Genomic DNA, 22,147 nt, shown 5'->3' with positions numbered 1-22,147 from the left:
AGCATGAGGTAACAGAAAAATATCACTTTTTGTTTATTGTAACTATTAAATGGCATAAAAACAATTGGCATTTATCAAAATCTGTTTGATTTTTGTTGATGTTGTTTAAATAAAAAATGTTTTCTCTATGTTATTTAGATTTTTTAGGCTAAAAAAAATAATCGTTTAAGATTTTATTCGACGTAGTTAATTGTCTTATGCCCAAAGCTGTTTGTTCAGCTTTAAAATAGTAAATGGTTAAATTTTATGACATTTATTACATTTTTAAGGTTTTACTTTACATATTTCACTTTAATAAATGTTCCAGCTTTATTGAGTCCTAAACTTTTGAATAATCAGCTGCAGCAATCGATTTATTCTGACGGAAGTGATTAACGAAGGCCGCTGGGCCGGTCGCCGTTTTTACGACGATTACTTCGTGATGACGCTAGGTGACTTTCGTCAAGCAAAGATCGTCCTTTTACTAGCAAAAAGGAAGCGGTGGTAACTTCCGGTACGGGTAGTATTTTCCAACGAGCCCTCGCAGTTGCTATTGTCGGCGGTGACTTATGGAAAGTAAAGCGGGTCACGCGAGAAACGCTGTCCCACTTCCGAAACAGGCACTGTTGACTTAGGCCCACATCAACGCCACCTTGGAATCATCCTGAAAGAAGCGATATTTTGTCATGAACATTTCTGGAGCATCACGTGGAGGAATAACACCTACCGAACCAAACGTCTCCAACGTGTTCAGTGGCCGTGCTGGTGTCTCGTGCGTTAGTCACTGGGTTAAAGCCGACGATCGAGAGTGCCGTGGACAGCCCGAGCTTGCACGACTAAAATTGTAAGGTTGGCGCGGAATGCGGAATTGACTGATCCCGAACGAAAAGCAGATTTGTGGCGCGCTTAATCCGTCCCTCGGCCATGTTCGTTAAGCGCCAGCTCTTGCGCCAACTCCTGGTTGCACAGTCCGATACAGAACGATTCGTTCAATACCAAACTTAATCCGGAACTGCCAGCGTAGGTTCGTTACAAATCAGCAGAATGACTTGGCCGGTCCAGTTACGCTCTAAAGTTCAGCGTTTAACCTGTAAAATATCTGTAAAAACAAATCATAGTTAAAAATTAAATAAAATCTTTATTAAACATTGTTGAAACTCACCTGCTGCACGATTTTTTTTAAATCTCTAGTGAAGGAGGCTCGTGTAGTCCAAAACTGGCACCAACCGTACACGCTCCTTCTAGAACTATTTTCCTCTTTCCGGGACCAGGTACGGCAGCACCATCTTCAAAAAGGGCAGTTTTTAACAATCTTCCGGTCGTGTTTAACTACTTGTTCCGGCATCCTGATCAGACATTTATCAGCATCACATTTGGTGCGGTGCTGGCTGCTCACGGTACTCGATCATCTCCTGCAGGGCGCACCTGGGTGCTGAAAAGACAGAATGCGTAACGTGATTTTCGAAAGCTCCTCACTGCTCGCCACTAATACAACAACACTACAGCTGTAAACATAAACAAAGTAGAAGGCTTTGTTCAAGCTCAAGCGTGACATATTTTTTGCTGCTGAAGTGAATTGTTTTGAAACATTTCAGATCTGATGATTTTGATGTTTTCGATGGAAAATTAACCGCAACCCACTTTTTTCTTCGTGTACTAAACGATGGGCGGCCAAAAGAGGCCTTTTTTGTTTTCCACGTGATGAAAAATTGTGTCAGAGTAGGTGGAATTTCGTGAATCAGAAGAGCAACCGAATGGATGTTCTGAGATAATGTCTCTTTGATGTGCAGTGATAATATCGGAGTAAGATTATCCAATATTATTTGGCTGGTACCATTCATAGTTATTGATAATTCGTCGCTAACATTTCAAAAAGCGTCATAAACATTGGTTTTGCGTGAGACATAGCGATTTTGAAATTTTAGCAACGATTCAGGCCAACTTCGAATAACTTAATAGCTCGACGCCAACGACTTTTTTTTATTCCTGAAAAAATAAATTATAGATCGATCACAATACTTGCCACTTCTTGATATTATTTTGCGAACAGTATTTTGGTTCCGCTTTGACAGTTCTAAATTGAGGCCGCTTTGCGGACAACTATTCTGCACCCAGGGGCGCACCATCGTCAAGTGGCTCGGCAGCAAGCGCAGCTCCTGGACAAAAAGTTCCGCTCTTTCCGTCCCCGTTGCAGCATTATTCCATCGTTTCGATTTCATTCAACTTGAGCATGAATAACAACGACCGAAAACTTGCACTGCAGTTGCCGACTGTCCGTCTTTTGTTGTTATTATTGTTTGATGACCAAACTTTGTTCCTGTTCCCGCGTCACGTAATAAAAGAACGCCACCTTGGTGGCATGCAACTTACAATGCACTTTACTTGCATGCGATATTGCACTGATCGATTTAATCGATTCATTCAGCTTCAAATCGACCAGTAGGTTCTGTCGCAAATGACGTACCTAACATTCTAGCAAAAATAATTATGATAAACAAACATATTATGCAAATAACGAGCAAAACTAGAGAACTTATTCTGCGGTTTTGATAACTTCCGATTCAGACAATTTAAACAATGGGATCATCATCTTATTAACTTATTCTTTAAACGTGTATTGGAATGCGCGAGATTTAGTTGTAATTATAATTTTATTTGGTTACGATAAGTTTAACTAACCTTTTTATCAGGTTTAAGAGTTGTACAAATTAAACGATATTGAATTTAAAACAGATCGGGAAAAAAAAATAAATCTTAATTTTTTGTATAAACTAAAAGCGCATGCGTCATTTGTGGACGCTCCCTCCCCTGTCAAAACATTGAGCGGTCGGTCGGTCGCAGCCGTCGCAGCAGGCGCTGAGATTGCGCTTTTGTTTTGATTGTTTGTTTCGTTGCGAACAGTTGCGGTGGGTGGTAGTCGCGAGTGCTTTCGTGTTTTTGTGCGTGAAGTCGCTGGAAATAAGAAGAAAACTTTTTGTTTTTGGTGATCCGCGTTTGCCTTGGTGATTCCCGAGTCTGCTTACGGGCAATTCCGAGGAAAATTCCGTTTCGATTGGAGCATCACTGCGCCGCGAAGGTGATTTTAGTTGACGGAGAAAAAAACTGAGCGTCGGAAAAACAAACCGTGTGTTTTGTTTTGGTTAGAGTTTTCGCGAATTGAATGTGTTTTTGCGAGTTGAAAATCGCGACGCAGCTAGAAGTTTTAGCGTCGACAGCTGTTTTGTTGGTGACAGGTTCGTTTCGCGGAGGAAGAGTGACGCAGCCAGCAGGTAATTCCATGTTTATTAAATAAATTTTGTCCAATCTCCATCAAAGTACTCAGTCTCCTCTTGCTTTTAATGAACGTGGTGCCGATCGATCTATCCGTACAATCAACACTTAAATTTCCTTTATTCACAGCACCGGGATCCAGCAATCCGGAGTGCAGTTGCGAAGCTGCGTAACGCACCTGGCCAGCATCATCTGAAGATTTCGGAACTCCGTGCCAGCTGGAAACAAAAAATTTCGGTGGGGACTATTTTCTACTTTTTGACGTAAGCGGCGCTTGTTGCGGATCCCAAATTGGCGTTGTTAGGTTGGAACCCGGTTAAGAATTTGCTATTTTCAGTCAGATAAGTATGATGTTTTTAATCCCTTTATTTTCGTAGTAACTTTTAAAAGGAGCGAAACCTTGAATGTAAACAAACAGTCTATTGGTTGATACACGAAGTGACTTGTTTACCTTTTTTGGCACCCTCAGCGAACGTCAAACCATACAAAATTGCTACCGGATCTTTTCAGAGAGAGATCGGAAAAAGATCCGGCAGCAATTTGTACTGATTTGACGTTAGCTGAGGGTGGCGAAAGGTTTAGTTATGTTAAGTTTGCAAAAAAATCCCACTTGCTCGAGTGACCGTTTAAGAATGGGCTAGGCAGCTCTTTACAGTCAAGGTCCTAGTGGAAATTTACTACGAGTTTAACTCTCTGCTGCCAAGATTTTCTATCGTTTTTATTCTCTAATCTGGAGGTTATTCTGAGCAATTCGCTATTAAATTAGCTTTTTGTTGTACTGAAAATTACTGCATTTTTATGCTGACTATAAATATATCCAAAAACGTAGCCAAATTTGAATTAGGAAAATATGCATTTTTCTAAACTTTAGCAAAGCCACAAAGTAAACAAGTCAAATCACTAAACCCATAATTTTCTGATTGAATTGATACTTTGTGTTTTTCTTTTTTTCATTTCGCAGTACAAAATCACCGACCAATGTACATCGTTGGAGATACATTTGAATTTATTCATCTGAAGGTTAAACTTAATTCAATAATTAAAAAAATGCTTACAAATTAACAATTATTTTTTACTTTTTAGATCATTTCCATACAAAAACAGTAAGCGGGAACGGCAGTGTAAGGTATGTTTAGAAAATATGTCAAAGTGAACATATCACTTTTATTCTTCCAATCAATTGGACTCCTAGAATGTTATGCTTAATGTAGATTAATGGAGATGCTTTTCAAAATTCGATAAATTTTAACAAATTAAACCAAGCAATTTGAATATTCTGTCGTTATGATCAACTGACCTATACATACAAAATAAGCCGTTGAAAACTTGTTTATGCTTTGCCGGGTCCGGTGGTGTAACGTTGAATGTGGTGCCCTCTCACCCCAGTTGGCCTTTTTTCTATCCCAGTCGTCCCCGGTGGCATTTTTTGCGACGAGATTTGTCTAATCACGCCTGAGCTTTCCATGTGAAAAAATAATAACACTTTTTGTTATGCAATCAATCCATAAAAATAACAGTTTTTGTTATTTGGGTGCTCCCCATCCACCGCTCAGAATAACTAACCTTGTTATTCTATTGTTCTGGATTCTATGTTATTAGTATGTTATTGCAATAACAGAGCAATAACAATTTAAGTTATTTTTCGAACAAATCTTTGTTATGGAAATTTGTTATTTTAACAACTAATCCGATCATCCCAATAACGGATTTTGATCTTCTCACAATATCAAAAACTGACCTTCCCAAGTTATTTCCGTCTGCTCGGGTATCATGACTACAAATTTACAAATTTGCCAATGTCGCTGGACACCAACCAGTCTGTTTCTCCAAGGCAGTCTGTAATCAAGTTCGTGTCATTTGCATGACCTAGGGGAACTATACCCTTTTTCAGCCTATTTCTATTATCGGCCTATCAGCACTTTGACCATGAAATGCAGCTTTCATAAAGTGTTTTTGACTGTTCCAAAGTAATAAATAGGTTAAATAAAAGTGAGCAAGCAACTCTCCATTGTTGATACATCTGAAAATGTTGATTTAATAGCGGAAAACGGCAAAGTGATGAGGATTGGTCGAACGGCTTAGAGTGATTAAAATGGGTATATTTCACTACTTGAATGGACCTTTTCAAAAACAAAAACTCTAAAATTCTTCAAATTTTAATTTTGATACTAGTTACATAACTTCAAGCAAAACAATGTTATCGAGCCAACGTTGATTTGTAAGCACGGTCAATCCTGCACATGAAGAATCTAAACATTTACTAAAGTGAGCAAGATAGACTGCTTGTTCAGAAATCTGGATTTGCCGATTTACATTGTTTTGCTTGACTATTATGTTTTTTCTTATTTCTTGAATTTCTTGATTTTTTTAATTTCTTTTATTGAAATTTTATTTATTTTTTTAATTTTACGAATTGCTCAAGGGTCTTGAATTTGAGGAATCTCTTGATTTTTGTTCAATTTCTCGAAATTGAGAAATTATTTTAATATTTTGAATTAATAAAATTTTATAACATTTATTAAACTTCTTCATTTATAATTATTTCTTAAATATCATTTATAACGAGGCTGCCGAAGGTCACAATAACAACGGTCTTCTCGAGTTCAAGGGTTCGGAGATCAACACCACTACCGATGAAGATCAACCAACGCCGGGGCTGGTCTTCGTGGGACGTGTGAAGACTCGTCAGTCTAAGCCGAGAGCCAAGAAGAAAGCCCACGGAGAGCGTGGAAAGCGTTGAATTGATACTGTTATTCGATTTGCTAAATAAATAAATTCATATCAGTAACTTTTTCGTAATTGAATTATTTGAGCGTCCTAATTTTCTAGTTTTTTTAAATTGTTGAATATTGAAGAAGAGCAATTCCAGCTCAAATCAAGAATTTTTCTGGTACTTTAGTACCCGGCCCTCTCCAATTTCAATGAAACTTTGTATATGGAGTCAAATGTAATCGAAAATAACATTTGAGAAGGGCGTAAGTTATTTAAATATTTTTGTATTTTGTTTTTTTTTTAAGTTACTGTAACTCGAAGCCGTTGCATCGTATCAAAAAGTGGTCAAAGACAAACTTGTAGGAAGTTGGATGAGCATTCTGAAAAAAATACACTGAAATAAAAATACACGCCACTTCTATGAGATTTTTTTAAGGTGATGTCACGATTTTTTTTCGTTCAAAATTGTTACAAAAAGACTCTCGAAAAGTGCAGGATGGTTTTTCTCTCCTAAAAAATACAAAAATCATTAACCAAAACTGTTTTTTTGAAAAGTGGTCTAAACGTCAAAATTTATAAAAACCGATAGTGGGAATCGATCCCACAGACAATTTTACATAAAAGTCTCCATATTGACCATTGTTCTATGTGCAATCCTTGTGAAGATACAGTGGTTTTTAAAATAAAAATGTTGAAAAAATAGGTTTTTTGGTGGTTTTTGGCAACTTCTATATGACAGACTTGATTTTTCAGTCCCGCAAATATTTTTACCGAAAAGCTTGTCCAATTTCCCAAGGGTTGCCTTTGACTCTCAAATGTCATTTTCGAGTACAACTGACTCCATATACACAAAAATCGCTTGTAAAGGCCTAGGATAACATGTTTACATAGTTTTATAGAAATCGGAGAGGGCCGGGTACAAAAGTACCAGACAAATTTCTGATTTGAGCTGGAATTGCTCAGAAGACTTGATGATATAAAATTAATTTCTTTTTCTTTTAAATTTTAAATTTCCAGGGTTTTTGAAACTTGATGTTTTTCTTGAATTTTTGGGAATTATTAAAATATCTTGATTTTTTTTAAATTTATCGTATTGATTCCTTGTTTTTTTTATTTGATTCAATCACTTCGTTCTTTTTAAATTTTTGATTTTTTTTCTCATTGGTGAAAAAAATATGACTTTTTAAAATTTCTTGAATAACTAAAATTTTATAGATTTCTTGACATTTTTGGATGATTTTAAATTTGCACTTTTGTTAAAAATTTAAAATTTCAAGAACTTCCTGATTATTTGGGTTTCTTTAATTTCTTGAATTTTATTAATTTCCTCTTGTATTTCCTTTTTTTTTTATGTCCTCAATTCTTGTTCTTCGTGATTCACTGGTTGAATTTTTCTTGAGTTATAATTATTGGACTGTTGGGTTTTTTTTATTCCTTGAATTTTTTCAAAACATTTTCTAAATTACTGTATTTTTTTAAATTTCATGAATTTTTTAGTTCTTCATATTTTCAAATTTTATATTTCCCGGATTATTTTTTAAATTAACTTTGCTATTATACTTATTTCTCAAACTGAGACTGAATGGGTTGAATCGAATCATACACATTTTCTTAAAATGGAGTCGGTATCAGAGTATTGAAAAATGTTTTCCACAGTGTGATATGGTTTGAATTTTGTGCAATTCAGGATAAAAGTTAGTTCTATTTTTTACTATTATTCATATACCATACAATTGATTGCTTACAAAATTATGACAATTTGATAAATTACGCTTGAGTTACTGTACAATATCAAAATATTTTATGATTTAAAAAATTCTTCTAGAACTCCGTTCTTCACTTTGTTAAAGTTTGTATAGGTCGTTTTTGATCGTTCGTTAAGTTTATGAAGTTTTTGATAAAATACACTGAAATGAAAATACACCCCATATGTTTGAGACTTGTTTGCTATTTTTTATGATTTTGTTTCCATTTTTTTATGTGAGACTTGACTTGACTTCAGTCTCGACAATATTTATATCGGAAGGCTCGTCCAATTTCCCATAAATTATCAATTTTTTTTTCTGCCATAGTTTGAAAATTGATGCTTTTCAAAAAAAAAATTACGATAAAGGCGAAACCTTTGGGTGATGCCGAAATAAGGCGGTGGTCCGATTTGGATGAAAACCTAGATTCTAGCTGATTTTGATGATAACATTAGTCCCACAAAAATTGAGCTTGATGAGAAAATGTTGATTTAATTTTTTTTCTACTGAACGATTTCTCTCCATAAGACACATTCTGGCGTTGCAACGTCACGGAATCACTTTTTTTTCGAAATATGTCTCGAATGATAACAAAACCTGTCCCAAAATTAAATATTATCACAGGGTTTAGGAATTGGAACTAGGATTGGAAATTGAATTTTCTGCAAGTAGTGACTATGAAAAACTAATTTTAAGTCGAACTTTTCATTTGCCACATCGATCACTCCGTGACGTTGCAACGGAGTGAGAAATAGTGAAAATTTTGACCCTTTTTGGTTTCATTCAAATGAATAAGTCACGTTTTAGTTATTGTAAACATTTCTTATATTTAATTGACCAAATAAACAAATAAAAAAATAAAATGTTCGACCTATCAGCCAAAAGGTGTCGTTTCTGTCACTGGCATATTCGGCATATTCCTGATTCTGAGACACAGCTGAATCGCCTTAAAAAATGTTTTTAACTTTATGACACTGCTCTCTTTGCCCTTACTCTTTAAAATATGATGCCATTTTTTGTATTGAATGAATTTTTCTTTTAAATTTTTTTGTCGAATCGAATTTGAATACGCGAGATTTTATCAAAGCTAGCTTTACAAGAAAACATCAAGATTTCCTAAAATTCCGTGTTCGTGTACGTTGTCGTTGGCATTGGTTCCATTGATTATCTTAGCAAAAATACAAAGTCAAGCCTGAGTGATCCTGGGGCTTTCATCTTGGTTTCCAAAAACTTTCAAACGATTGCGAAAAAAATATCCTGAGTTTGTACGACATTCTTCGTTCTGTTTGTTGGACGATTTAGCCAAATCAACTCATCCTTCGCTGTTTTTTTTCTCGCTGAAAAACCATTTTCTCGTTCTCAGGTGTCAAATGGTTTCATTGAAATTGAGTAAAAATTTTATAAAAACCGAAAACTTCACTACTAAGTGAATCCGATTCTATTTCCGTGTTTCCAATATCGACACTCTCTCACTCACCAGCCGAGCGTGCATTTATTTCATTTTTTTTTGTTTCTCCCTGATATGCTCGCAGCTCATAACGGCTTTACTGCACGCGAGGTAAATATTTTCCCGATGATTTCGAATTTTCCCCTATTGTTGTTCCGACCCCTTTCAAAGCTCGGCCACGTTCGTCCTTCGGGAGGGGGAAAAGTGAACAACTCAGCTGAAATAAAACCATAAAAAAATATCCCGCTGTAGAACGGGCACCCAATATTGCATTGCATAAAAACAGGCGTGATATTTGGGCCAACAATTGCTTTCGGCAGGAACAGGTGTTAAGCCTATTAATTTGATTTTTTTTTGCGTTGCTTTGTTTCGTTTCGTTTTCCAGCCCGAAACATACAATCATTGCCCCGCTCGTAAAACACCCACCTTTCCTCCCTCAGGAGGAGGGTAGGTACAACGACGAAGGTGCTGATGATGGTAATAATGATTGTGGTGTTGATGATGTTGGGAAGCGAAAATTAGCCAGCCCACAAGCAGTGTGAGTTGCCTTTACAAATTCAAATTGGACTGAGTAATTTTGCACATAACAATGTAATTACTGCGAACTGTTACTGCCAACGTCAATAAAGCAGCAAATATTTAATTACGTACGATTCTTTGTACAGTTCATACTATCGGTTGTTGAGCATTTCAGTTTGAATGGTTGATGATGAATGAATTAATCAGTGGAAATAAAAATGTTATTTCCATCAGATAACAATGAATATGTAAATGTTTCAAGTTGTTCAAAATGCATTCTCACAATTATGCAGAACAACAAATCGAATAAAAGTTTTTAAATTCTCGTAGAATACTTCTTTCCTTCAATGTTATTTCGAAATTTGGAGGCATTTTATTGTGAGTTTTGAAAAGGCACCAAAAAACATTTTTTTTTTAATAAAACTCTTGCCTTTTCATTATGTTAAGAAAAGACTCATATTCAGTTCAGTTTTTCTTGTAACTGTGAATATTCCTTTACTGCTAATTAACAGTACACCCAAAATTCACAGTCGAGATAATCGTTCTCTCAAAATTTATTGAGGGATCAGTGCCAAAATCCTAGTTCTCGATACGCAATCAACGGGGACCGCTGCCGAACAAGCCGGAACGTACTACGACTTTGCTAACTGCGACACCACGGCGTTAAACAACTCTATTGCAAGCTTGGACTGGGCTAATCTGCTACTCGTTGGATCTGTTGATGACATCGTTGAACGATTCTACGACAAGCTAAATAAAATTATCCGGGAGGTTGTACCTCTAAAGCATCGACGTCCGCACCCAAACAGCCACCAGCCTTGGTGGAATCGAGAGACCCGTAATCTTCGCAACCGGCTGCGAAAAGCAAGGAAACGTTTCCTTAAACATCCGACGGAAATGCTGGGCAGGGAGTTGGCGGATCGAGAGTTGCACTACGAGATGAGCTTAGAAGCTGCCTTCCGAGGATACATCAGTGGCATCGAATCGAACCTGAAGCGTGAGCCGACATCCTTCTGGGCGTTCGTGAAGAAGCGGAAGCAAGACAAAGGGATTTCGCAGGACATGGTGTATCGTGACTCAAGCGCCTCAACGCTAGACGATTCTGTACAACTGTTTGCAGATTTTTTCAAAACCGTTTACAGCGCCAATCAACCTACACCCAGCAACGAGTCCCTGGACAAGATCCTGCCGCACGAGTTACACATGCCCTTGGTGTGTCTCACGGAGGAAGACGTGCGCAAGGTCTTGGCCTCTACCGACGCCTCCAAAGGACCTGGCCCGGACCGTATCCCTCCGTCCATTGTAAAGCAGTGCGCAGCTACACTAGCAAACCCGCTCGCCATTATTTTCAACCGCTCCCTTGAATCGGGTGTGTTCCCTGCTAAATGTAAGGTGGCTTCGATCACGCCAATTCACAAGTCCGGGAACGTGCACAACGTGGAAAATTATCGTTCGATCTCCATTTTGAGCTGCCTACCCAAGGTGTTCGAGAAAATTGTGCATGAGTTTTTATCCCATGCCGTGCAACCAATAATATCTGCCTATCAGCATGGTTTCATGGCCAAGAGATCTACGACAACGAACCTGATGACCTTTGTCACCGACGTCTTAAGGAGTATGGAGAGTCGCTGCCAGGTGGATGCTGTCTATGTGGATTTTGCGAAGGCGTTCGATCGAGTGCCGCACCAGCTTGCCGTTGAAAAACTGCGAAGGCTTGGACTCCCTGAATGGATCACGACTTGGCTGCACTCGTACCTAACTTCTCGTTCAGCCTACGTTAAACTCGGTGGCTCGAAGTCTGGGCTGTTCATGATCCCGTCTGGTGTCCCGCAGGGTAGTCATCTGGGCCCACTAATTTTTCTTCTGTTCATCGACGATCTCTGCCACTGGATCAAGAACGACAAGGTCTTGTACGCTGATGACTTGAAGTTCTATCGCACAATTACTTCACCGCTCGATTGCCTGGCTCTCCAAAGTGACATTGATTCGCTCATGAGGTGGTGCGATCAAAACGGGATGGAGGCCAACGCAAAAAAGTGTCAAGTAATTACATTCGACCGTAAGCTGCGCCCAATCACGCACGCCTACATGATGGGAATATCCTTGCTAGACCGGGTATCTTCTGTTAAGGATCTTGGCGTTACTCTTGACAGAAAGATGACTTTCAACGAGCATATCACTTCCGTCACGGCTAAGGCGTTTGCTACAATTGGTTTCATCCGAAGAAACACGACTGCCTTCAAAGACATCCACGCTCTAAAAGCTCAGTACAGCGCCCTAGTTAGAAGCCAGTTGGAGTACGCTGCCCAGGTGTGGGCACCATATCACAATGTACACATCGCCAGGTTGGAGAGGGTGCAACGCGCGTTTGTGCGGCTAGCATTACGCACGCTGCCGTGGAGGAATCCGCCGGAGCAGACATCAATCGAGGATCGCCGTCGTCTGTTGGGGCTGGACACGCTGTTGAAGAGGAGACAGAGGATGCAGCAGCTGTTTATCTTCGATCTTTTGACGAAAAGGCTGGACTGTCAAAAATTGTCTCAACTTCTGATCGTTTATGTTCCACCACGTAATCTTCGTCGAAATCCGTCTATGTTTCGTCTATCTGTGCACCATACTGTGTATGGACACAACCAACCATTTGATGTATGCTGTCGTTTGTTTAATGTAGTTTCTGACCGTTTTGTTTTAAATATGACGAAAGATAGTTTTAAGAAATTAATTAGCTGTTAGGAAACAGTCTGTTCAAGACGAAGAAGATAAATAAATAAATATTTCATCGCCACCAAAAAAAAAAAAATCGATAGAATAATGGTACCAACTCACACCATCATAACAAATGAGTTCATTCGTTAGTTGAATCAATAAATTTCCAACAAGTTTCATACATCGACTTCTGACCTCTCCTTGGTCACCAAGCTGTGGTGGCCGAGGCAGTTAAGTCATTGGAATGGTATGTCAAAGGTCTCTGGTTCGATTCCCGTAGTCAACACTTTTAGTTTTTTGTTTGACGGATGAACTTTTTTTGCAAATGAACCTCGAGAGAATAGTTCTATCGCCCATCTCGAGCTGTGTTCTCTGTGTCCGTGAATGGTACCACTTTTCTCTCGACTCGAGACCATCATTATCTCGGACTAGCGCTGCCTGTTTTGGGTGTAGAGAACGAAAAAACAGCATTCAAATGTTGCTTAGGATTCTTTATTGTTTTATAGCAAAAATCCAAATTGTGCAAATTGATATTTAAACTATTGTTTCCCGAGCAGACGGAAATAACTTGGGAATAACATTTTTTGATATTTGAAAATACTAGGCCAATAACATTGTATGTTATTTATAACAAGATTTGTTATTCGTCGTTATGAATTTTTTGTTATTGGTTTGTTATTGTAATAACAGACTAATAATATTTTTAGTTATTTTTCGAACAAATCTTTGTTATTATTTTTTGTTATTTTAACAACTAATCCTAATCATCCCAATAACAGTTGGAGTTATTTTTCCATAACAAAAAATGTTATTCCAATGTTCTTTTGGCATTCAACCAATATTAGAAAAATAACAAATTTTGTTATAATAACATAAACAGTTATTAAACTCTTATGCAAAAATTGATTTTTCATGAATATTTCTGAACACTTTTTGTTATTTTAACAGTATTTGTTATTGAAATGGCATGATTTTTGTTATTACCGTCTGCCCGGGTTATATTTTGTAAAATAACCAATCACCAACCACGACATAGGCAAATTCATTAAACTCAGGAAAAATCATTTAGTGAGGATTAAGAATTGAAAAAAAAATTGTACAGTTTTCAGTCCCAACAAACCATTAAATTGAAGTTTTACCACACAGATAAAAAAAAACATGGTAATATTACAGTATGTAAAAAAAGTATTTACACCCCTTGGGCACAATGCACATTTTGTGATGAAACATGTAAAAAAGTTTGACAGGAACCTAGTACTACGTTTTGATCAGAAACTCATGCCAAACATTTTGCTCTAAAAAGCTCATGAAAAGATGATTTCTATAAAAAGTTATATAACAAATACTATTGCGAAAATAAAAAGGTGCAAAAAAAGTTTGTACACCTTTCAAAAAATTAACATAAATAATGTTATTTGTTGACAAATCACCATAAATCCAGTCTCCCAACTCCAAATAGGCATCTTTGACTCATTAAAAAAATAATTTGGATTGAATAAAAAGTTTACTAACTACTTAGTATAAAAGTTTATATAACTCTGAAAATTCTATATAAAACTTATCTAAACTTAATTTTGCAAACTTTTAATTCAACTAAATGTCAATATATTACCATGGAATTGCTAAATAAACATTTTGGAGTGGGTATAACACCGTTTTTCGTTGGAATTTCGTACCAACCCGGAATTACGTCGTAGGAAAATTCGTCGGCATCCGAACCGGTCCACGATTCACAAGTCAACCTATGTGGAATCGGAAAGGGCATAAAATTTCCGATCTTTTGATACCCAAACATCCAGTTTTTCTTTAAAACCTACGTTTTTAAATACCTGCCCGAGCAGACGGAAATAACTTGGGAATAACATTTTTTGATATTTGAAAATACTAGGCCGATAACATTTTACGTTATTTATAACAAGATTTGTTATTCGTCGTTATGATTTTTTTGTTATTGGATTGTTATTGTAATAACAGACGAATAACATTTTTAGTTATTTTTCGAACAAATCTTTGTTATTATTTTTTGTTATTTTAACAACTAATCCGATCATCCCAATAACAGTTGGAGGTATTCTTCCATAACAAAAAATGTTATTCTAAAGTTGTTTTGGCTTTCAACCCATATCAGACCAATAACAAATTTTGTTATGATAACATAAACTGTTATTTAACCCTTATAATATATGTAATAATGAATTTTTCAAGAAGATTCCATAACACCTTCTGTTATTTTAACAATATTTGTTATTGAAATGGCATGAATTTTGTTATTACCGTCTGCCCGGGTGGGCCAAGGGGTTTCCAACATCGTGTCATACTGGTCACTAATCCGGAATTACTTGGAGTTTAAGCAAGTAATTGGGTAATTCCGGATTTACTCAGTAATTCCAGAGTAATCCTGGTAATTCCTGATAATTCCTATAATCCTGATAATTCCATGATTCTTTTTTTTGTGAAAACATACCTCAGAAAATAATAAAACAATAAAAATAACTGTTTAAAAATAAATCTCGATAAACCTTTTATGAATCTATTATTTGCTGATTAATTTTCAAGTGAGGAACTAAAGTTGTGGCTAATACGGAATAATTCTGATTTTGAGCAAGTAATTCAGTAATTCCAGATTTACTCCGCAATTCTTCAGTAATTCTTGTAATTCCGGAATTACCTAGTTTTATTCTAAATCATAACCTATAATTACGACTGGCTGGCTGAAATTCAAAACAAACCCTTTTTTCAATAGTTGAGTATTCCAGCTTTATCTTTATTAAGCAGGTAGTGATAGAGAAAAACAAATCATAAAATATATTTTTTAAATTATGATTCTTTTTGGAAAATAATTGGAAATGTTCTTTTGCGCTCAATATTTCAACACTTAAAAATGAAATAGAACTGACAACTTAACATAATTTTGTACCAAATTTCATCTTTTCCTAATTCTAATCAAAGATAAAAATACAGGAACAATAATAAAATTAAACGGAAATATTATGATGATCAAAAAAAATTATTCTGTTTTTTATATTCAAACAGTAAAACTGAACTTGAAAAAGTTGGAATTATGGATTTCGAAACAACTTTTTCAGGTTCAATGAAGAAAGCTCGCAAGCGAAATTGTTTTTTTTGCGATTATTCCATCCCTGCTCAATTGTCAAAAAATTTGAAACGTGTCATTAAAGAGAAAATTTAACGTGTGTTTTTTGTAACTTTGCAGGTTTATTTTTTAAGAGCGTAACAATGATCTACAAAGTTGTAGAATAGATAATCACTAGAAAAATGAACTTCTTATTTAGACCGTTTGTCTCTGCATTGTGTTGATCACACACATACACACAATTATTTGTCCAGTTTTTATTCTAATTCGATTAGGTATACATGAAGGTGGGTCTACGAGCTTTCTGTGAAAAGTTCTTAAAGGTGGATTATAGCCTTGCCTCAGCGAGGAAGGCAAATGTTTGTGAAAGTAAGTGAAAATTTAAGAGAAGTTATCAAATTGCTCAAATGTCAAATTTTAAACAAAGTTCTAAATTACTTATTTAATGCAAAGAAGAACTTTCTGGATTGAGTTAGAGATTTCAGACATTTTAACAATTATTTTTGAAAGCATCCTGTTTTGCAGGATTTATGTCAGCATGATTAATTCTACGACTTATCAATTAATGATTAAACACAACACGCTGAATCTAAAAATAAGATTACACTTAAAGATAATTTATACAAAGTCGTTACATTTCATTACAATAATGCACATTCAACATCCATCGTAACTTTTTTTCAATCAACCTACCATCGCTCCAAACATTTCAACCGAACATAACCCTAAAATTTAACTTTCCCTTAGCGGTACTACAATGCCCCGAGATTGTGGTAATAACATCAAGAACAAGTTTTGATATTTAAAAGCTGATCTGTGCCAAAATTTGTGAAATCAATAATTAAAACTTGACTGATAATAACAAGTGAATAAGAAGCATAAGTAAAGCAATAAATATTAAATAACATGTTGAAATATTATTATCGCCTACTCGGGATGTTCCAACCTCACCTGGGGCTAGAGAGTTTCAGCTTAATTTTGTACAACATAGTTTCCAACTTCATTATTCGCTTGACTTATTCAATCTCCGAACAAATCTCCCACCCTTGCTGGGAAATAAAAAACGAGAAACTCAAAACTTGCTGCTATTAAGCTCTGGCACAACTTTGCTGTTCTCTCGTCCGTCACGGGCAGATTCAGAAACATTCTGCTGTCAAGATGACGCAAACTACAGAACCCATCGAAAAATTGCTCAAAAATGTCCTCAACCCTTCAACTAGGTCAGCCCACAAAACCGTTCATTTTTTTTTCTCTCAGTGCAAACAACAACAAAAAATCGATCGCCATTCATTTCTAGCATACTTTTGCGCGCCAAAGTGTAGTTTCAGTCGCAAACACACGGACTTTTCATTTTCGGTCATGCCTCCCCCCGACAAGTGCTCTCGCAGAAATTTGTGCCCCAAAAACCACGTACGATTTGCCGCATCATCATCATCATCATCCATTTTTGTTGTTGTCGACGATGGCGATGTTGCCATCGAAGCTGATCCGAAAAACTGGGCGAAGCATTTTCAACTCGTCATCATTCCGCTGCTAAATTGAAAATGTCACCAGCAGATCAAAATCCTTTTTCGGAGGAGACCGGGGGAAGCTGTGGCGAGTAGCAAACGGAGAGCGCGGGAGTTGTATTTATGCTGGATGAAAAACAAACCTTATCCTGGACTTTTAGTTTGTGGGTTAGTTTGTTCTGAGTAGATGTACTATGGTCTCATTTAACTTGCTTGTGCTAGTTTTGATCAATGCATCGTAAAGACTTGATACAATTCAAGAATAACAAGCATTTAAAAAAAAAGTTCAAACACAAAAAAATAATCTCATTGATAAAAAGGTGGTTAAATAAATCCTGATGAAAACTTTTGCTCAGATTCAATATACAAATTGAAGCGATTTCACTGGAAACGAAAATTCAATGTATAATCAAAAAGTGGAGTGGATTCAAAATGCTACGCTTTCCTGAAACATGTTTCCAGTGATTCGAGAAATTCTACGCTCCTGAAATCCAGCATGGCTTTTAACGCATCCGTACTGGGAAAATGCATTTTTTTAAGCGAAATGAACATCTGTTTTCTACGAAACCATTTAATAATTAATAGTGAGTCCACAAGTAGAGCATACCCGTTCTCGCATCGACCTCACCAATCTGCCGGATTAGGGGTTTTCTGGTGTTTCAGGGGTTGTTTGGACATATAATACTAGCATCTAGTCCAAATATGAGCACTGTCAAGAAAATTGCAACAAATTGGGAAACGCAGTTTGAAAGCTTCAAAATCACAAAAATCTTAAAACGTCTGTAACTAAGGCAAATTTCAATTAAATTTTAAAATTCAATAAGCATTTGAATGGACTTGTGGGTCTCGTGGCGCAGGGGTAGCGGCTTCGGCTGCCGATCCCGATGATACTATGAGACGCGGGTTCGATTCCCGCCTTATCCACTGAGCTTCTATCGGATGGTGAAGTAAAACGTCGGTCCCGGTTTCTCCTGTCTCGTCAGAGGCGCTGGAGCAGAAATCCCACGTTAGAGGAAGGCCATGCCCCGGGGGGCGTAGTGCCAATAGTTTCGTTTGAATGGACTAAAAAAATGCGACGTAATGGAGGGTGAAGCATTCCGATTGGTTAAATCTAATGGGGTAATTCTCCGCCAACTCACACAGCAGTTGCCCCGACCCCTCTTCGATTTGCGTGAAACTTTGTCCTAAGGGGTAACTTTTGTCACTGATCACGAATCCGAGGTCCGTTTTTTGACACCTCGTAACGGAGGGGCGGTACGACCCCTTCAATTTTTGAACATGCGAAAAAAGTTTTAAAAACTCTGCCATTTTCCGTTACTCGACTGTAAAAAATTTTGGAACATGTCATTTTATGGGAAATTTAATGTACTTTTCGAATCTACATTGACCCTGAAGGGTCATTCTTTCATTTAGAACAAAAATTTTCATTTAAAATTTCGTGTTTTTCTAACTTTGCAAGGTTATTTTTTAGAGTGTAACAATGTTTGTAAACAGTTGTAGAGCAGACAATGAAAAAAAATGATATATAAACATAAGGGGTTTGCTTGTAAACGTCACGAGTTATCGCGATTTTACGAAAAAAAAAGTTTTGAAAAAGTTACTTTATGCGTTTCTCTTTGTTTCGTCATCAGTGTCTGTCGCGGGTGACCATGATCGGCCATGACCAACGACGACCAACTTTTTCAAAACTTTTTTTTCGTAAAATCGCGATAACTCATGACGTTTATAAGCAAACTCCTTATGTTTATATATCAAAATTTTTGTAATTGTCTACTCTACAACTTTGTAGAACATTGTTACACTCTTAAAAAATAACCCTGCAAATAAGAAAAAACACGAAATTTTACAATGAAAATTTTTGTTCTAACTGAAAAAATGACTCTTCTGGGTCAATGTAGATTCGAAAAGAACATTAAATTTCCCTTAAAATGACATGTTCCAAAAAAATTTACAGTCGAGTAACGGAAAATGGCAGAGTTTTACTTTTTTAGTATTTTTTTTTTTCGATGAAAAATACGTTTTTTCGGAATTCTGAGTACGCCATCAAATTGGGCGTAAAATTTTACATAAAAGTCCCTTTGATACCAAATTTCTATCTCATCATTTCAGGCTGCAAATTATTGAAAAACACCTCTTTTTTCACATGTTCAAAAATGGAAGGGGTCGTACCGCCCCTCCGTCACTAGATATCAAAAAACGGACCTCGGATTCGTGATCAGGGACAAAAGTTACCCCTTAGGACAAAGTTTCACACAAATCGAAGAGGGGTCGGGGCAACTTTTCCCGATTTCGTGTGAGTTGGTAGAGAATTACCCATACCCAAATTGACATTTATAATTTTAGAGCGCCCACCACGGGATTCCAAGCGGCAACCTCTGGATTGTGAGACCAGTGTGCGGTCCGATTGATCTACACGGGTGGGAGCAAAACTTGACTATGAAAATTTGTTCTGGAAAGTTGGGATCTCGCATAGTCGTTCCTAAAAAAACAATTTATTCATGTTCCTAAAAAAGATACACATTAAAAGTTATTGGAAATTTAAATTAGGGTTTTTTCTGTACATTTTTGAGCTTAACATTTTTTTTTTCAAATGATACATTTTGTTTTCTGGTGTAATTAATTCAATCGAAAAGTTAATTTTTCAAAGTAATTTAATTATTTTAAAATAATTTCATTTCGAACTTATTTGTTGAGTTAAGTACAAATAAGTTATTCAAAATTTTACGTAGTTTGGGCAGCCCTGCACAGTATTCGGAATGGCAAAATTAAGTAGAATAAACTGTTAACTGTGTATGATCAAAATTGGTAGTTGCTCTGAAGACAGGAGAGCTCGGACGGCTATAGGGAAAGCTAGTTTAGTAGGTTTTGGCGGTCGAAAGATAGGGTTTCGAAAAGAACATGTCTTCGGGCAAAACTCGTTACGTACACTCTGTCAGGTAAAACAGTAGGGTACGATTTCGGGCAATGTCATTGTTAGCTTGTCACTTAGTAACAACCCAGTTCAGTTAGACACAAGTAAAACTATATGTGTTCCGAACAGTAGCTAGTACCAAATGCGATTCCTTGAAGCTGATACAGTTACAGGCCTATCAATTAGTTATCGACGATAGTAACTGTAATGACGGAGTTAATTTGAAAGGCTAATTTATATTTGCTTTGAAAATCAGCTCGTTCTTTTGCATTACTGATTTTAATGTTCAAACAAAATATCATAGCGATAACTCGTCCAGCTCAAACCTTTGTAGGGGTAAGAGGTGGGACCATCATCATCTTTGACGTATTAGCCAAATGGTGTTTTCGGGCTATCTTTTGAAGTTATCGACTTACAGGGTGACTCAGGGTGTCAAACAAAATCTTACGTTGTTCGATCTCGTTTTAGTTGTTTGGTGTCTTGGGCAAAGTTGTAAAAGAAAAAATGTTTATAAGTTTGTCGAAGATGCCAAATTTCTACCTCTTGATCTACACGAGATAAATAAAAACAGACTATAATCATCTCGTGAAGATCAAGAGCTAGTAATTTGGCATCTTCGACAAACTTTCATGATATTTTTCTTGTACAACTTTGCCGAAGACACCAAAGCCCCAAAACGTCATCCAACAAAGTTGGGCTTTGATTGACACCCAGGAAGGTCGTCACCCTGTAAGTCAATAACTTTAAAAGATAGCCCTTATTGAGTACAACAACTCTTCCGAAGACACTATTTGGCTAGAGGGTCAAATAAAGGAGAACCCCTCAACCAGATGTTTTTTTGGATCAACAGCAGAACCAAGGGTGAAGAGGGGTGAGAATGATATTCTTTCAAGGTCCTTAAGTTATACGTCGTTTACCAACCAAACCGTCTCAGTTGAAACATACTATGGTCATGGCCAAGCCCTGCCAAGACGGGGGTTCTTATACATACCTACATACATACCATTATTCAAGTAAAACAATTGTTAGTCAAATTTATCTTAATGAAGAAATTCTTAAAGTTTTACGAGAATCAATTAATCGATTTATTTTATAAACAAGTGATTTTGCAAAACGTTACAGTTTAGAATGCCTTTTTGAAGCTGTTCACGCACTGGACACAAGTTTCGGCCGTCCCGGATCGCCGATGGCCTGTGTCCCCAAACAATTTACTTCCCAGAACTTTCCTTTTCCTTGCACGAAACTTCCTCCACTCCTGCTGCATGTTTCTTCCACTCCTTTTCCTTAAATCCACTTCCCTTGCATGGATCCTCCTCCCACTAATCACTCTCGCGCGACATTAGGTAGGGGAGATGGGGGTAAGACGGCCACCCTAAGGAAACTTCCGTATATCTGAACAGTTATCATCTATTTTGACAACAAACAGTGCATTAATCGTTGTCTAGGATGTTTAGTATCGAATAATTTAAAAAAAAGTTCAATTTTGAATAGTTTAGGTATTAATCCAGAGTATTTGGAAAAAAGCTTTTTTTGACGCATTTTAAAAATGGTGGGGTAAGACGGCCATACCATGGGGATAAGACGGCCAATGTGAGCGGTGGTGATGATTTTTGCGCAAAAGAACCAGATTTAAATTTATAAATTAACTGATGAATACTAAAATCGCTTGGGGTGAATCGGGACACATCTGGGTGAATCGGGACAGTTGTTTTTGCAAAATGTTTTGATATTTTTGGGTGGTTTAGGTGGAAACAGTTATAGAACAACAAAATGGGTAGACGATGTTTCAACTTGTTGATATTTGTGTGTTTATTTATGGAAATAATTCAGTTTTACTTAACAGGTCACTTCTTCACTTCAGGGTAATTCAATATGTGAAGTAATAAAAAATAGTTACAAAAAAAAGATAAGGAGTAAACAGGGCGAAATAAGTTGACGGCGGATAGAAGAAAACTAACAGCAATCGTTGCACTTGCCACGAACTTCCTCGTGGCATCCATAGTGGAACCATCTTCCACATTTGTAGCATGAGAACCATCCGGTTCCATCTTCCGATTCCGAAAAGACAATACCGCATGTGGAACAGAGGATATCCTCTTCAATTGGTGATGTTTTCGGAGGTTTGGGCTTCCGGGTAACCTTGCGGGTGGTTTTTTTCATGACTTTAATTTCTTTGGAAGCAAGGGCCTTCTTCAGCGTCACCGTGGACTCATCCGAGGTAAGGATAGCGGTCTTACCAGTCTGACGCTTCCTTTT

The 22,147-nt window shown here is 36.9% G+C and overlaps 1 protein-coding gene and 1 long non-coding RNA gene across 4 annotated transcripts in view; one reads left to right on the top strand and one right to left on the bottom strand.

The window, feature by feature from the left end:
* Window positions 1–22,147, top strand: part of LOC120419349 (hemicentin-1-like) — a 134,236-nt gene that overhangs the window by 25,321 nt on the left and 86,768 nt on the right. The gene's annotated exons all lie outside the window — the stretch shown is intronic.
* On the bottom strand, window positions 485–2,533 carry LOC120419352 (uncharacterized). Of its 2 annotated transcripts, XR_005605701.2 has the most exons (4): window positions 2,103–2,533; window positions 1,142–1,404; window positions 707–1,078; window positions 485–643 (listed from the first exon to the last, which is right to left on the bottom strand). It is a non-coding gene; the product is annotated as an uncharacterized LOC120419352 (long non-coding RNA). The 2 variants fall into 2 exon arrangements; XR_005605700.2 differs by having other exon boundaries at window positions 707–1,404.

This window comes from Culex pipiens, chromosome 3, assembly GCF_016801865.2.
Source record: "Culex pipiens pallens isolate TS chromosome 3, TS_CPP_V2, whole genome shotgun sequence".
In the NCBI taxonomy this organism is placed as follows: Eukaryota; Metazoa; Arthropoda; class Insecta; order Diptera; family Culicidae; genus Culex; species Culex pipiens.
Note: the sequence above shows the minus strand (reverse complement) of the source record. Positions and strands in the feature narration are given on the sequence as shown.